At 41.3% G+C, this 17,147-nt stretch overlaps 1 pseudogene; it reads left to right on the top strand.

The window, feature by feature from the left end:
* The first annotated feature begins 1,052 nt into the window (after positions 1–1,052).
* On the top strand, positions 1,053–17,141 carry LOC143573326 (uncharacterized; annotated as a pseudogene).
* The last annotated feature ends 6 nt before the right edge of the window (positions 17,142–17,147 follow it).

Below are 17,147 nucleotides of genomic sequence, written 5' to 3'. Positions count from 1 at the left end.
ACAAAAAAAATAATATACAAAATAGGGTCCTACAATCTCCCTCTAGTGTTTAGTATTTGATCCGTTAACTCTTGTCTTCGGTCGGTCTCGTAGTCGAAGCCGGACTCGTAGTTGAACAGTTGATTGTCAACAAGATAATGTACAAACTTGTTGAACTTTGCAACTATTTCATCTGTGTTGCCCCTTCAGACATCTTCGACTGTACCCAGCAGGGAGTTGTACAGCTTCGGTAAGTCTTCGTTGCTGAGAGCGGCCATCTCGTGCTCGTCAAACAAGGTGGTGCATGTCTTTACACTGAATCACTGCTTCCCCCAAGCTGTTGTCAAACTCCCAGCATTTGAAGTGTTGGAACAAGTTGGGCAAGAAAGGTTCACTATGATAAATCGCTCGCCCGTCTTTGTGTGTCTTGTACCGCCACATCTTCTTCTTTCCCGTGACTGGATAAACTTCCGTTGGGTGCCGGAAGGATTTACCCTTGTTGATTTTGAAGTTAGGGGATTCCTTCTTCCATTCCTGGCTTAGAAACCAGTTGAACCATCCCTTCAGACATCTGTAGAAAAAGAAGTGGACCAACCTTTGCAGTCTGTAAGAAGAATATTATTTGTTTTTTAACGTCTGCAGGCTGCTAAACAACAACATTCATTATACCTAAATTTCTAATTCCATTATACCTAAACCTTTTATAAACTTTCTACAACAAAAAACTAATACCTAAACAAACAAAAACACTCATTATTTATAAAAATTATAATCTGATTAATCCAAGACATAATATAATCAATTTTATAAGAATTACTTTTAGACCCGCGCATTGCGCCGAGTTATCTACAGCACGCAAGTTATCGATGGATTAAACCCTTAAGTCGCGTTGCGACACTTCCAAAACCTCCATCACACCACTACCAGTTGTAAACTAAATTCATCAATGGCAAAGAAAACTTATTATACTGTACAATGAGACGATGTATATTTGATATAGCAACTTTAAATAATATATCCTCTTTTTCTTTCAAATTAAAGAAAACATCTCCACTTATGGGCACCTTATGCCAATGAACAGAAACAACGTAGAACCCCGTCGTAGAGGGGTGGCGGGGCTGGATGGCGGAGGTGGTGTGGAGGCCGGCGGAGGTGGTGGAGAGGAGAGTTGTGGAGGAGAGGGGCTAGGGTTTGTATCAAGAATAAAGAACATAAATAATATTAAGAAGTGGCTAGAAGATGTGAGAAGTGGTTGTGGTAATGATGGTGACGATGGTGGTAATGGTGATGCAACTCTTAGAGAGCAGCAGGCTGCAGTCGAAGCTGCGTTAGCTGCTACCATTGCAGCTCAACGTGAACGGAAACGAAAGGGTAAAGCACCCGTTTCTGAGGTTCCAGCAAAGAGACAAGTATCAGCTAGAGCTGGTGTAATTATTGATGTTCCACCACCTCGTCAAACCATGTCCCAACGCCCGATAGTGCGGCCTACTACTAGCACTCGGCGCGTACATTGACAACAACGATGGTCCCTCATCAGCAGTTGGGTATGATTCCACAGATGGCATTAGCTGAAATACCAATGTCTTCTGCTACACCTTCCACTGTTCCTACAACACCATCAATGAGGCCTCCTCCACCTAGTGATATCTCCTTTATGAGAATTACAAGGCAAATGTGGGAAGCTACAAATATGAGAATTATCATGAATTACTTGAAATGAATGAATCATTAACAACATTCATGTGGGAGACTTTAGGACTTGATTGGAATCTTGCACACACACATACAACAAACATGATATCTGGTCTTGTTGCAGTCAGATACATCAGAGACCCAATTTTGTCTCTATATTCATGTTCATCTACAGGCTCCCCCTTTTCATCTGCAATCATCTTTTCTTTGGTGTCCATTGGAGTTGAAGCAGTCTTGTACTCTTGACAGTTGAACTTGTTCAAGATGTCCTGCACATATTTGTTTTGATGAATGAAAATCCCCTCAGCCTTCTATTGAACTTGCAGTCCTAGAAAGAAGTTCATTTCTCCCATAGAACTCATGCTGTATTTGGACTTCATTACCCCTTCAAACTCCATACACATTTGTTCATTTGTAGAACCAAAGATGATGTCATCCACATACACTTGCAACAGAAGCAAGTATGATCCCTTTCTTTTGTAGTAGAGTCCAAATCTGTAGCAAAAAGAGGGCGCACAGACATTTCTTAGTGAAATGTCTTCCAAAAAACAAACACTCTACAGACCTAAATTTTTGCGCGGCGCAGACAAAAGAGCTTTTGAAGGCCTTTTATGAAAAAAAAACAAATAGCCCTTTAGAGCATTCACAGCCCATCCTCTATCTCAATCTCTATAAGGTTATGTGTAATGGGGTGGTCAAAAGGGGCGATGTGGGCGATTTTTTGGATGAACACCCCCACCCCGGGAGATAAAAGGGGTGATAAGGGGGCGACGTCTGTTTGTGTTTTATGTTTATTATTATTATTATTATTATTATTATTATTATTATTATTATTATTATTATTATTATATTATGTGTATGTGATATATGTGTGTGTATATATATATGTATGTATATATGGGGCTACCACACAATTACACCCTAAAAAAACATACTCTTTGCTAACTGGGTGCCACATGTCACAAAACGTTCCATTTTGTAGCCCATTCACTACACATAGTCAAATTAAACTAAAAAAAAACACCATATTTTTCTTTTCTTTTCAATTAAATAATTATTTTTTATACATTTATTATTACAATTTCTCGCTCCTATACTAATAACCAATTTCAACAAATATAAAAATTAAATTGTTGCAAACAAGCTTTCCGCAAATTTACAAAATATCATTACATTTTCACTCTCAGTCACTCACAAGTCACACCAATCCTAACCTTATACTATAATTTATAATTTAGGAAAATCTCTCATAAAATTTAGAGGATGGTTTGGGAATGCACTTAACTTAAGGCACCATTTTTTGCACTAACTCCTAGGGTTGTTTAACGGTTCAGAAGCGGAACCGAAAATGGCTGAAAAATAAATCCGGAACCTATTATATTAAACCAGTAAAGTCGGTTCTCGCCAATTGGTTATGTGCTAGAACCCGATTCGGTCGTTTATTTATCAAAACAAGTTTATATAATTGTATATCTTCTTTCACGAAAAAAAATAATTTAGATTACAACATGAACATATATAGATTAAAAACTAATTGTTAGAAGTTAAATAAATCATTAATACCAATAGATTAAAGAAAGATCATATTATTATGTATCGCATTAACTATAAAGCTTGACTAAATGAATAATGGTTAATAAGTTACTCTATAAAAATAAAAATGAGGATTGGTAATTCTATTTAAACAACTTTTAATATTCCGGTTCTTGGGTTCCAAGTCTAGAACCACCGGTTTTACCCAGAACCGAACCGGGAACAGTTTAATGCAAATACTGACTGTAAAAGGTAACAACATGTAAGCGATTCATAGACACCGGTTCAATTTCGGTTCCTCGATTATGACGTATGCGAAACGTGTCTTGCTCACACCAACCAACTCCTCCTTCCTTATATATTATTTCAACAACAACATCCCAATTAATTAGTGGGGAGCTACGCCGGCGATGATGAGTTACTTCCGTCAACAATGGAGGACAATCCCAAATTTCCATAAATCAAACGGTAATAATTATTTACCTTTTTCATCTTTCTAGTTAGCTTCTTTTGTTCACTCGCGTTCTTCAAATACTGATCATCATCCAGCTCGGTCTAAGTACCAAAAGGTTACCAATTGGATGATGCCTTGAACCTATTCGACGAAATGGTACACACACGACCCCTGCCTTCTGTTATTAAGTTTAATCAGTTGTTGACGACTGTTACTGATGACGGGGGTAGCCCAAGGAAATAATAAAATGGCTGGAACATATTATCGCTAAAAGGGTTAAAAGGTTAAAAGCTTCAAATCCCGCCCAAACTTATGTAAATAAGCACCCACGTGCTACAGTACGATGTCACATCACTATTCACATCCTTGTCCCCTCTGAGCAAAGGACACATTCAGATAAAGTATTATTATTTTATCTATGGACCATCGGTCCAAAGCTTCCCGCCCAACAATGGTCAACTCTCTATGCAAACAAGAGGCTAACTAGTTAGTTACATCTGAACTAAAAGGCTTACATCTCCTCACTTATATAGAAGATGCTTAGCCATAAACACAAACACACCATATTTGGGCAGATAACACCATCTCCCTAATCTTCTCTTCTTCCTTGAGAAATATGCTCCTAGCTTATTTCTTTCTTACTTCAATATCTTCATAGCTTCACTAAGAACATCATTCCAAAATCGATTCCAAACATCACGGTTCTTGATCATCGGTGAGCTATAGCAACGAACAACTAACTAGTGAACCTCCTTCTATGTTTTGCAAACGTAGAGGGACACCACGACCTGTGTTAGGCTATCCTGAACCCTTGAAGCCTTTTAGCCTAACCAGTCCACTAACTATAATTGGTCTTATCTTTGTTGTAGCAACAAGTTGGCGCCCACCGTGGGGCTACGCCGCTTACTTTATCATAAAGACCAGTAGTGTAGCTCCATCACCATGACAGAAGGTGAATCTCCTGAAGAAGTTAATCAAGTGTCAAGAAAACCAACACCAAGCGCCGGTCAAGAAACTCCGGCGACAACCTCGATTTTCTCCACTCCGGGAGGAACCTCGACGGAACCTTTATTCCTCGAGTTTTCACCTTTTCGAACTCCGACTCCTTCACGATCTGGGGTTCCTTCTCCTCATGCAGGAGTCACTAACACCCCGGAACGTGTCGACTTGACGATGGAAGGTGTGTCACGGCATTTCTTGCAACTAAGACATCTTCTTAACCGCCACGTGAGCCAAGAAAGAGAAAAAGGGATAAGATTAAGGCTGGAGTACGATGACGATGAACCCTCACTGTCACTCGGACGTCCACCTTCCCCTTTAACCAGCTCACAACATGCTGCTCCTCATTTAGAGGCTGGTCCAAGTGTAACCTGTCAATCCTTTAACCCATCTCCCTACACCTATGGGAGACCAAGCCCAACGACTTTCCCTTTGTTCACTTCACAACCCCTTGGACATGAAACCACTCTCGACCAAATATGGCAGCCACCAGCTTCAAATGTTCCCCCTACAGCCACTACATGGGAGCAGGCCATGTCGGTCTTACCCTTGGCTCGAAGTGCTGCAATGAGCACTCCCATTGGAACAAACCAAATAGCAGCAACCCCTGAAAGCCTTCAAGGCTTCAACCTCATGCCCCAGATGATAGCCCAAATGATGGCACACCTCCCTTGGACCCAGCTCATCAACCAAGCATTGGGTACTCACCAGGGAACGACGAGTCATAATACAAGGGTAGATAAAGACCTTGCGAAGCCTTACAAACCCGGCAACCTTTCTTGTTTCTCTAAACCGATTTCCGACTATGACTCTCAAACAAAGATCAAGATGCCACCCTATATAAAAACATATGATGAGACTGAGGATCCCGAAGACCACCTCTAGGTTTTCACTGGGGCGGCCAGAATTGAAAAATGGTCCCACGCTGAATGTTGCTTGATGTTCATGTAAACATTAGTCGGATCTGCCAGGATATGGTTCAATGACCTTCCTGCTCAAAGCGTTCGAAGCTTCGATGATCTGAGCAAAAGATTCTTGGCCCACTTTTCACAACAAAGGAGGTATGTCAAGGATGCCACGGTCATTTTCCAGATAAAGTAGAAAGATGATGAAAGCCTTCGAGACTTTATCGAAAGGTACAAACAGAAGGGTTACAATATGTGGGGGCTGACGAAAAAATGAGGGTGGCAGGCTTCATGAACGCCATCACCTCCAAATACCTCACAAGGGACTTTAACAAGTGCCTACCTAAAACCCTTGAAGAAGCTCTTGAGCGAGCTGAAGCTCATATCCGAGGTGAAGAGGCTGTTGATTTTAAAGAACAAAGAAAAAGAGCTCCTAGTTGGCGAGGCAACAGCCCCAACCGAAAGAAAGGGAACTACAACCCTTATGATAAATACCCAAGGAATTCATATCAACGAAGGCCTGAAGGTCGGAACCCTCCAGGCAGGGAAAAGAATGTGAATTTCACAGTCTTAACCAAAACCCCTCAGGAGATCCTTGCCACAGAAGAGGTGAAACACAGCTTCCGACCTCCTCGACCCCTGCCCAAGAGCAAGAAAAACGAAAACTCAATCCAGTTCTGTGATTTTCATGAAAAAAAAGGTCACCATACCAACGATTGCTTTCAACTCAAGAGAAGAATTGAGGAAGCCGTTAAGTCTGGAGAATTGGCTCATTTGGTGAAAGGGGTCAAAGACAAGATGGCTGAAAGAAAAAGCAAAGAGGTGAATATGGTGAATATAGACGATGGTGTTTCCCACAAACGACAACGCTTGGAGGCTCGGGAGCTTCAATGTGTCTGCTTCCCACCACCTCAAGGTGACTTACTCTCAAACCCTTTGGTGGTAGAAGCAAACGTGGGAACACTCAAAACAAGCAAAGCCTACATCGACACGGGGGCGGCCACAGAGATCATGTATGAAAGGTTCTTCAATCAACTAAGTAAAGAAGAACGTTCAAGGCTTCAACCCTCCGGGTCTTCTATAAAAGGTATCGCCGATGTACCCTTGAATAGAGATGGTCAAAAAAACCGGTTGGGGAACCGGTTTGCCGGTTTAAATCGGAAACCGGTTTTTACGAAAACCGGTTTTTTAAAAACCGGTTTGACCGGTTTACAAACCGCCGGTTCGTATTTCGGTCACAAGTTTTAGATCCAAAACCGGTTAACGAACCGGTTAATAGAAAAACCGGTTTTTTTTAAAACCGGTTATTATGAAAAAAACCGGTTATTAACCGGTTATTTTAAAAAAAAAACGGTTAACCGGTTATTAACCGGTTCTAACCGGTTTCTAAACCGGTCCTAACCGGTTAGACCGGTTAGGGTTTTGACATACAAAAACCGGTTATTAACCGGTCCGGTTATTAACCGAACCGGTTTTTTTCCGGGCCAAAAAAAACCGGTCCGGTTAATAACCGAACCGGTTTTTTTAAAAAAACCGATTTGTGCACCTCTACCCTTGAAGCCTCTAGGCCAACTAGCCCTTGATGTCTGTTTTAGTGAAGGCAGGATGAAGAAAACCAAACCACTCACTTTTGTGGTTATCAACATACCTTCCAACTATGATGTGATCATAGGAAGGCCAGGACAGTGTGCGTTCAACATGGATGTCTCAGTTGGTCAAGGTGCTGTGAAGTTCCCAACTAATGGGGGAATCGCAACCCTTCAACCTTCCCAAGAGATTTACACGGTTAAAGGGGAGAGTTCAAAAAGTGAAAACGAAGAACAAGGCTTGATCATAAACCCAAAGTACCCTGAACAAAAGGTACGGGTAAACACAAGCCTTTCTAAAGAAACTCTCTCACACCTTGAGAAACTGTTGATATGTTACAACGATGTCTTTGCTTGGTGCCCGGAAGACATGACCGGCATCCCTCGAAGCATTGCAGAGCATGAGCTAAAAATACCACCTGATGTCAAGCATGTGGTCCAAAAGAAACGAAGCCTGGCTCCTGAAAGAAGCTTGGCAACATGCCAAGAAGTTGAAAAGCTTGTACAAGCTGGGATCCTACGTGAGGTCAAGTATCAATCTTGGGTGGCTTATCCAGTCATGGTTCGAAAGTCCGACAAGTCTTGGAGGATGTGCATCGACTTCAAAGATTTAAACAAAGCATGTCTAAAGGATTGCTATCCCTTACCCGAGATGGACCTCAAGGTCGACTCTTTAACTGGTCATCATTTTAAGTGTTTTCTTGACGCTTACAAGGGTTACCATCAGATTCTCATGAAAGAGGAAGACGAAGAAAAAACCGCTTTCCACACGGACAAGGGTATCTTATGTTACCAAAAGATGCCCTTTGGCCTAAGAAACGCTGGTGCAACCTACCAACGTTTGATCGACAAAGCATTTGCTAGCCAAATTAACAGAAAATTGGAAGCTTATGTCGATGATCTAGTAATCAAAAGCAAAACTGAGCATCAAATGCTTGAAGACATACAAGAAACCTTCCAAAGCTTAATAAAGATCAACATGAAGCTCAACCCGGGAAAGTGCTCATTCGGGTTCGAAGAAGGAAAGTTTTTGGGACACATTGTGGGGAAACAAAGCATAAAAGCCAATCCCAAAAAAGTCAGGGCTGTTCTTGAAACTAAATCTCCACAAAGCAAAAAAGAAGTGGAAAGTCTGAATGGAAGGTTTGCAGCCTTGAAGCGTTTTACCTCCAAGCTGGCCGAAAAGTCCTTACCCTTTTTCAAAACGTTAAAGGGTTGCACAAACAAGAAAGATTTCAGGTGGACGGAAGAAGCAGAAGAAGCCTTCAACCAAATGAAGCAACACTTGGCTTCACTTCCGGATATTGCAGCCCCTGAAACGGGAGAATTGATCTCTGTCTATCTCCCAGTCGCTGAATAAGCATTAAGCGCGGTTCTAACCATCGAACGAGACAAATTTCAGGTACCCGTTTATTTCTTTAGTAAAACATTAAAACTGGCAGAGATCAAATATCGTCCTTTGGAAAAACTTGCTCTGGCCTTAATTCAAACGGCCAGAAGCCTTCGAAGGTATTTTCAAGCACACCCTATACAAGTAGTCACTGACCAACCTATCAAAAGTGTGCTTGAAAAACCTGAAAATTCAGGCCGATTGGCCAAATGGGATGTGGAACTAGGTGAACATAACATCACCTATGTCCCAAGAAAAGCTATAAAAGCCCAAGTCTTGGCGGACTTCATTGTAGAAATCCCGAAGCAAGTCATTCCTGAATACACACAACTGCCACTGAACCTTCTGACCCAGAAGCCTGGAAGCTTTTTACCGATGGGGCTTCCAGCATCGAAGGGTCAGGAGCTGGGCTTGTTTTAATCAACCTTGAAGGGTTATAATTTACATATGCTCTTCGACTTGAATTTCAGACCACCTATAACGAAGCTGAATACGAAGCATTGATCGTTGGTCTGAAGATTGCCAAAGAGAGGAAGATCCAAAAGCTACAAGTCTTCACAGACTCGTTACTTGTTTCAAGTCAAGTCAATGATAGCTATATTGCAAAAGAGCCCAACATGAAGAAGTACCGTGAAAAGGCAAAAGGGTTAATGACCACATTTCAAGAATGCACTATCAAGCTAGTCCCAAGATCACAAAACAAGAGAGCTGATGCCCTAAGCAAGCTAGCATCCCTCACTTTTGCACACCTCACCAAGAAAGTACTGGTGGAAGTGCTGAAAACTCCTTCAATTCAAGAATTGGAGGTTCAAGATATAATCACTGAAGAAGGTCCCAATTGGATGACTCCCATAGAAAGGTTCCTCAAGAATGGTGAGTTACCTTTGGACCAGACTGAGGCTAAAAGGGTTCGAATCAAATCAAGACAGTATGTGTTGTAAGGAGAAACGCTTTATAAAAATGCTTACCTTTCACCACTACTGAGATGTGTAGGCCCCGAACAAAGTCAATATCTGATCAAAGAGGTTCACGAGGGGATATGTGGAGCTCATTTTGGGCCAAGAACGGTGGTTGCAAAATTGATGAACCTCGGATACTTCTGGCCCACCATGCACCGAGATGCAACGGAACAACTCAAGAAATGTGAAGCTTTTCAAATTCACGCACCGGTTCCCAAAAGCCCTAAACACGATCTAGTCCCCATCTCATCGGCTTGGCCCTTTCATAAGTGGGGGATGGATATTGTTGGTCCATTCCCACTGGCCAAAGGTGGGGTAAAATTTTTGTTAGTAGCTGTTGACTACTTTACCAAGTGGCCTGAAGTCAAACCACTTGCAAAAATAACGGGCAAACAAGTCATCGACTTCGTATGGGAAACCATCATTTGCCGTTATGGGCTGCCAGGAGTGTTGGTCACAGATAATGGGAAACAAGTTGCTGAGAAGCCTTTTAGCACATGGTGCAAAGAATTCAGAATCACTCAAGTGTTCAGCTCAGTCGCATACCCACAATCTAACGGCCAAGTTGAAAGAACAAACAGAACAATCATTGAAGGAATCAAATCAAGGCTGGGAAGGCATGACAACAATTGGCTTGAAGAACTCCCAAACGTTCTCTGGTAAATAAGAACAACCGAAAAAACAAGTCACAAACGAACGCCTTACAGCCTAGTGTTCGGATCGGAAGTTGTAATCCCGGCCGAAGTCGGAGTTGTGACTCAAAGAATACTCAACATGGACCTCGAATCAAACAACAATGAGACCATGTTGAATTTGCAACTCCTCGAAGAAATTCGTGATCAAGCCGTGATACAAGAGGCTAAGTACAAACAAAAAATGGAAGCTTATTACAATGCAAGAGTAAAGCATGAACGCTTCGAGCCTGGAGACCTTGTACTCTGAAACAATGAGGCCAGCAAGAAAGAGAATCAAGGAAAGCTCGGCCCAAAGTGGGAAGGACCATACACAATCCTCGAAGCTCACAAGGGTGGATCCTACAAGCTGACCGACTCAGAAGGCAAAAAGCTTCCAAGACACTGGAACGGCAAAACCCTTAAAAGGTTCTATGCCTAGTCAAAAACTAAGAATTTATTTCAAGAGATGTATATTTCTCCTTTTTGTGAACAACAACCTCTTGAATGAATGATAAACTTTTTGTCATAACTTGTCTTTACTATCCTATAATCAGGTTGAGAACCTAGTAAGAAACTTCATGGAAAGGGCCATGTAAGGGGATGAGCTCCCAGGCCACATCGCTCAATAGGTTCAAGGGTTAAATGGACCTATATAAGGGGTGAGTACCTATATCAATCCAAATCCATGAGACTTAGAAATTTTTTTAAACTAAAAACTAATCTCATAGACAGGTCTGAACAGCCTACACCAATTCGTTCCTTAAACTCCAAAAAGTTTACGAAAACAAAAAACATACACTAAGTAGTGATATAAAGGATAGCAAACATGTGTTTTTTACCTAATGAGGCCTTGAAGCTAAAAGTGACTGCAGCACTAAAACTTCTTAAGGAAAGTTAGCTAAAATCACATTAAACTAACAAGACAAGCAATCAACACCCACATACATAGAAGATCATAAGTTCATAAACAAGGCCATTCTAAGGCCATAGCATTCATACATAATAAGCCAATTAAGGCTAAAACAAGGAAATCACAAGGATTCCCAAGAAAATGTTCAAGGGCCGTAAAGGCCAAACACAACCACAAGGCATAAACTTTGAGAATTCCATGCCAAGCCTACATTGTTCAAGATTACATAACATTGGGCTAAGAAAGCTACGAATAAAGTGTTTAAACATCAACAACAGGCTTTGAGGTACTAGCCTTAACACTTTTACCCTTCTTGGACTTCTTGACTTACGGTCCAACACCAGCAACAGCTGAGCCTTCAAGGCTTGCCACATGAGATCCGTCGCTTTCCCCAGATAACATCTCCTAACTGTCACTGGAGCGGGAACGTTTCTTTGACCAAGACTCAAGCACCTCCTTAGAAACCTACTCATCAAGGCCAACTGGTTTCAAACCCTGCAAAGCTGAAAGAGGCTTACCATAGCATGATGAAACTTCACCCACATAAGGGTAAGTAAGCCTTTCCATCGCATGAACTGAACCGGTAAAAAGCTTGTAGGCTTCAGGGTTGAACAAAGGAGACTGCTCCATAGGATGACCGGTTTCTTGATGATAAAAGCCTGCAATGAAACCCAAATGCTTTCCATGGCCTAGCAGCTTTGTGTAAACGTCACCCAGCACCGGGTTAAATTCTTTAGAATGAAGCAAGTAGGATACAACCTGCTTAAACCCATGATCGATCAACCACTTGTTATCTTCAGAAGTCTGGGTAACCGAAGCCTTCAAGCCTTCATTCTCCATCTTGAAGGCTCTCCTTTGCACCTCAAAAGCTTCACGGTCAGCATCCAACCTAGCCCTGTCAGCTTCCATAGCTTTCTTCAACCCGGCCATCTCAATCTCAAGGCCACGAGACAACTCTTCAATCTTTTTCATAAGCACTTTCTCCTTATCTGAATAAACTTCAACTTCCTTCTTCATGGTCGATATAGAAGCCTTCATCTTCTCCTTCGTGATCATAAACTCCTCATATTCCTCCATCCCTTTCCTAAAACGGGTGACACCTTCTGCCAAAAGGGCAGAAGCGTTGGAATAGTTCAAAATCAACCGGGACAACAAGGAGTCACCTTCCATCTTGGATATAGTATCACGAACCCCCGGAGGAGCAAAATGGGCTAAAGCATCAGCACAAACTTCAGGATCCTTGAAACTATCCCCAATCCTGACACTCCATTCCGGCACATAAATCGCATTTCCGTCCAACCCTTGAACGACTGGCATCTCAACCCTCTTACCAGCCGATTTCTTCTTCTTAGAAATAACCAACCCTTGTTCCTTCTCAACCTCCATAATCGGACCCTATTCTTCAGAAGCTTGAATATCATCGCTTACCTCAACTGGTTCACGAGAAGATGAGGTAGCAACATACTTCAGCAAACGTCGTGTGGAACGAAGAGTGGAAGACTTTGGAACAACAATTTTGGTGAACCCTTTAACGTTTTAAACCCCAACATACTCGGCACCCTCAAAACGACCTTCCTTGCCCCGAACAACCGAATCCTCCCCAATAACGGCTGCATCATCAGTAAAAGCAACGTCGGAAGTATCATCACTCTTTAGGAAATCCAAAGCAGACATGACTGCAAAAACAAAATAAATCCATTAACAAATATATCGACAAGATAAACCAAGTACGGGATAAACAAACGCATACCCTTATTATCCCTCATAAGCACGGGATCCCGATTAGGCTTATCCCAAAGTTTGCTAATTCCTAATAACACAAGAAGATGTTCGGGAAAAGGGCGAAGACGTGAAGGACATTCCCTAATACGTTTCAGAAGCAAATCGTTCAACTCTGATTCGGCCGGTTCAGGCTCGTTTAAAACGGCTTTGGTTTGTCTCCAAACAGGTTTAAATGGAAGGATAGAATCGGAAACAAAGAAAAAACGGTCCTTCCAAGAACCGAGGGTTGTAACCGCCGAAGAAACCAAACACTTTTCAACCTTGGTATGTTCAAACGTATAACAATCACCGTTCTTTGCCAAACGAAAGAAACGGCGAAAACTCAACAACGAGGGGTCATAACCTAAGGCTCTACACAAAACTTCAAAGTGCAAAACCCTAGCGAGCCCTAACGGATGGATTTGGCCGAAGGATATACGATAATACTCCAAAACATTAAGAACAAAAACCGAAAAAGGATGTCGAAGGTTAGAAAATTCGAAATGACGGCAATATAAAGCGATAAAACCCGCCGGACAACGATCAATGGAAGAGTCGACCGGCGAAGCAATCGGTTTGTACTTTAACCCTATTCCCCATTTAATACAGAACGATTCAACCTCTTATTGGGATAATCGGGAAAAACTGATCGAAAGGTCCTTTTTGGCAACCATAATTTTGAAAGAAAAAGGAATGATCGAGACTAACCTGGAGATGGATTGAATGAAACTTGAAAGTGTTTATGGTGGAAGTTGTTAAAAGAAATCTGGAAGAAAGTGAATAGTTATCCCAACAATAACTATTAATGAAAAAGCAGTTATTGGGAACTGCAATATGGCAGTTACCATCAAATCAACTGTCACATCAATAATTCAAAAAATAACCAAATCCGAACAAAGCCTCGAAGCTTACAAGCCTCGAAGCCTTTAAGAAATAAACAAAATGTGTGAAAAAGTCAGAAGCCCTTGAGCTTACCTCTCAAACACCTCTGAATTGGGGGGCTGATGACGGGGGTAGCCCAATGAAATAATAAAATGGCTGGAACATATTATCGCTAAAAGGGTTAAAAGGTTAAAAGCTTCAAATCCCGCCCAAACTTATGTAAATAAGCACCCACGTGCTACAGTACGATGTCACATCACTATTCACATCCTTGTCCCCTTTGAGCAAAGGACACATTCAGATAAAGTATTATTATTTTATCTATGGACCATCGGTCCAAAGCTTCCCGCCCAACAATGGTCAACTCTCTATGCAAACAAGAGGCTAACTAGTTAGTTACATCTGAACTAAAAGGCTTACATCTCCTCACTTATATAAAGGATGCTTAGCCATAAACACAAACACACCAGATTTGGGCAGATAATACCATCTCCCTAATCTTCTGTTCTTCCTTAAAAAATATGCTCCTAGCTTATTTCTTTCTTACTTCAATATCTTCATAACTTCACCAAGAACATCATTCCAAAACCGATTCCAAACATCACGGTTCTTGATCATCGGTGAGCTATAACAACGAACAACTAACTAGTGAACCTCCTTTTACGTTTTGCAAACGTAGAGGGACACCACGACCTGCGTTAGGCTATCCTGAACCCTTGAAGCCTTTTAGCCTAACCAGTCCACTAATTATCATTGGTCTTATCTTTGTTGTAGCAACAGTTACCAAAATCAAATACTTTTCCACTTGCCTCTATCTCTTTAAACAAATGTGTCTTACTGGAGTTCTTGTTGACCGATACTCTATGAGTATTGCAATCAGGTCTTGCTGTTAGTCATATCGCACCGATGACGCTTTTGCCCTCCTAGCATGTTGCTTCAGGTGAGCTGTTGTACCACATGTGTTCATATTCAATATACTCTCTTAGATGGACTTGTTTTACAAGTTAGGATTATTGAGGCTAAGAGATTGTTCAAGAAGCTCATCAAACACAGAGTTTGCGAACATGATGTTGTTCTATTTAACACGATGATTAAAGGCATTTGCAAGTTTGCCAATGATTATATAGCCATCCGTTTGCTTAGGCTAATGGATGAAAAAGGCATTAAGACTGATGTTGTTGCATATAGCACCATCATTGATAGTCTTCGCAAGGAAAAGTTGATAGATGATGCTTTCTAGCTTTTCAAAGAAATGGTATTTGACAAAGGCATTCTACCTAATGTCATCACATGCACTGTTGGAAGTTTTAAGTGAAAGTATGTGAATGAAGTCTTAATAAGGAAGTAGTGAAAGCTTGTCCCACATCGGATTGGGAACAAAATAAAGAGTGGTATATAAGGTATAGTCTTTACCACTCATCTGAACATTTTATGATATGTTTTACCACAAGTCATACCCGCGCGGAGGGGGGGGGGTGCAAATTTGGGATTCTGGACTAGAAAATTTCGAACTCGTGCGTCCCTGCACGTTCCGCGGACACGAATGCATCTCCAAAAACCTGGGCCCACGTGAGGCAATTTTTTGCATTCGTTTTTTAGATTCATTTCATTACTGAAACTGTTGGTCAATATTATTAATGATTATTATTTTCGGTTTCAATTGATGCACTAATGACCATTATTTGAATATTATTATACTTTAATGGTTATTATTTAGTATTTGATTTATGTTAGAATTTTGTGGTTATATAACCAGGACCAATGACTCAGTTTTAGCCCTGCTTGTGGTGCGCACATATGATGTATATATGTGTGAACCCTCGGGTGGGCAAAAGTGAAATTGCACTAATTTTGACGTTATTTTACTAATCTCGTGAAAATAACGTTAAAAGTGACGGACGGTTAATCAGGCATCATGTAGTGGCGTTGATAGCCGAAAGACAAGGGTACATGCACCGATCAGCCGGTGTCCCGATGATTGAGTGCTATGTGCCTTATGTCCAAGGCTTGATGCAAAACTACTATCGAGCCGGGGGTCTCACCGAAAGCAGCCTCTCTATCCTTATAGGGTAGAGGTAAGGCTGTCTACATCTTACCCTCCTCAGACCCTACCATAGCTTTGCTATTGGTGGGATATACAGAGTACGATGATGATGATGATGATGAATGACTCAGTTTTACACACGCCAAAATAACACAACTCGTTCTTCCTCTGCTGCAACATTGTTACGGTTTCGTTTCATGCAAGTGATCAAGTCCGGCAGTATTACGCCGTTGCTTCGAACCAGAGTACCCTGCTAACATACCGCGAATCTGTTTAAGGGAATTGTGTCAAACACAAGCCCGGTTCACTGTTTCTTGTTTTATTTATTTTGTTTCGGATTTAATCATACATGAATACTAACATACACCTCTATTATATATGGCGTTTGTAACTTAGGTCGTTGGGAGGAAGTCTTTATGGTTTTAAAAGAAATGGGGGATGAAAGGATCTCCTGATTCTCAAACCTATAGTATATTAGTTGATGCATTTTGCAAGGAAGGTAGGGTGAATGAAGTGGAGGCTGTTATAGACATCATGGTTGAGAGAGGCGTGCTTCCTAACATCGTGACATACAATGCACTTACAGACGGTTACTGTTTGCGAGGTGAAATGACCAAAGCAAGGACACTTTTTGATTCACTTACGTCTAGAGGTTTTGTCCGTGATGTTGTTACTTATGGCAGTTTATTGAATGGATATTGCAAGAATATGGAAATGGAAGAGGCCATGCATATGTTTCATGAGATGACAAGAAAAGGTTTGAAACCCGATATAGTCACTTACAACACCATGTTGCATGGATTGTTTCTGGTTGGACGTTGCAAAGATGCTTGCAAACTCTTTGATGAGATGCGAACACAAGGCCAATTTCCAGATGAATTTACCTATGGAATATTTATAGATGTCTTTGTTACAACAATCAAATAGAAGACGCACTCTCTTTGTTTCGTTTGTTGGGTGATAGCAAGCTAAATTATAATATAGTGGTTTACAATATTCTTATTGAAGGTGCAAGCAAATGTGGGAAGCTTGATATTGCGAGGGCTCTTTTCCAAAATCTTACAGTAAAAGGTTTGCAACCTAATGTGCGTACGTATAACGTTATGATAAATGCCCTGTGTGGGGAAGGTCTATTGAAGGAAGCAAAGAATCTGTTTCTTAAAATGGATGAGAGTGGCTGCGCGCCAGATAATGTTACTTACCGTGTTCTTCTCCAAGGGTATCTTAAGAGCCAATGTTACGATGATTTAGAGATGCTTTTACAGGAAATGGATGGAAGAAGTTACTCACTTGATGCTTCAAATGTATCGTTGTTAATCGATAAAATCGCAGCTGGTTCACTAAATAGAAGCATGCTTAAGTTGATAGGTAGGCTTGTA

This window comes from Bidens hawaiensis, unplaced genomic scaffold (assembly GCF_021521415.1).
Source record: "Bidens hawaiensis isolate Kalapana, Puna unplaced genomic scaffold, B.hawaiensis_p1.1 tig00026381_1, whole genome shotgun sequence".
NCBI lineage: Eukaryota > Viridiplantae > Streptophyta > Magnoliopsida > Asterales > Asteraceae > Bidens > Bidens hawaiensis.
Note: the sequence above shows the minus strand (reverse complement) of the source record. Positions and strands in the feature narration are given on the sequence as shown.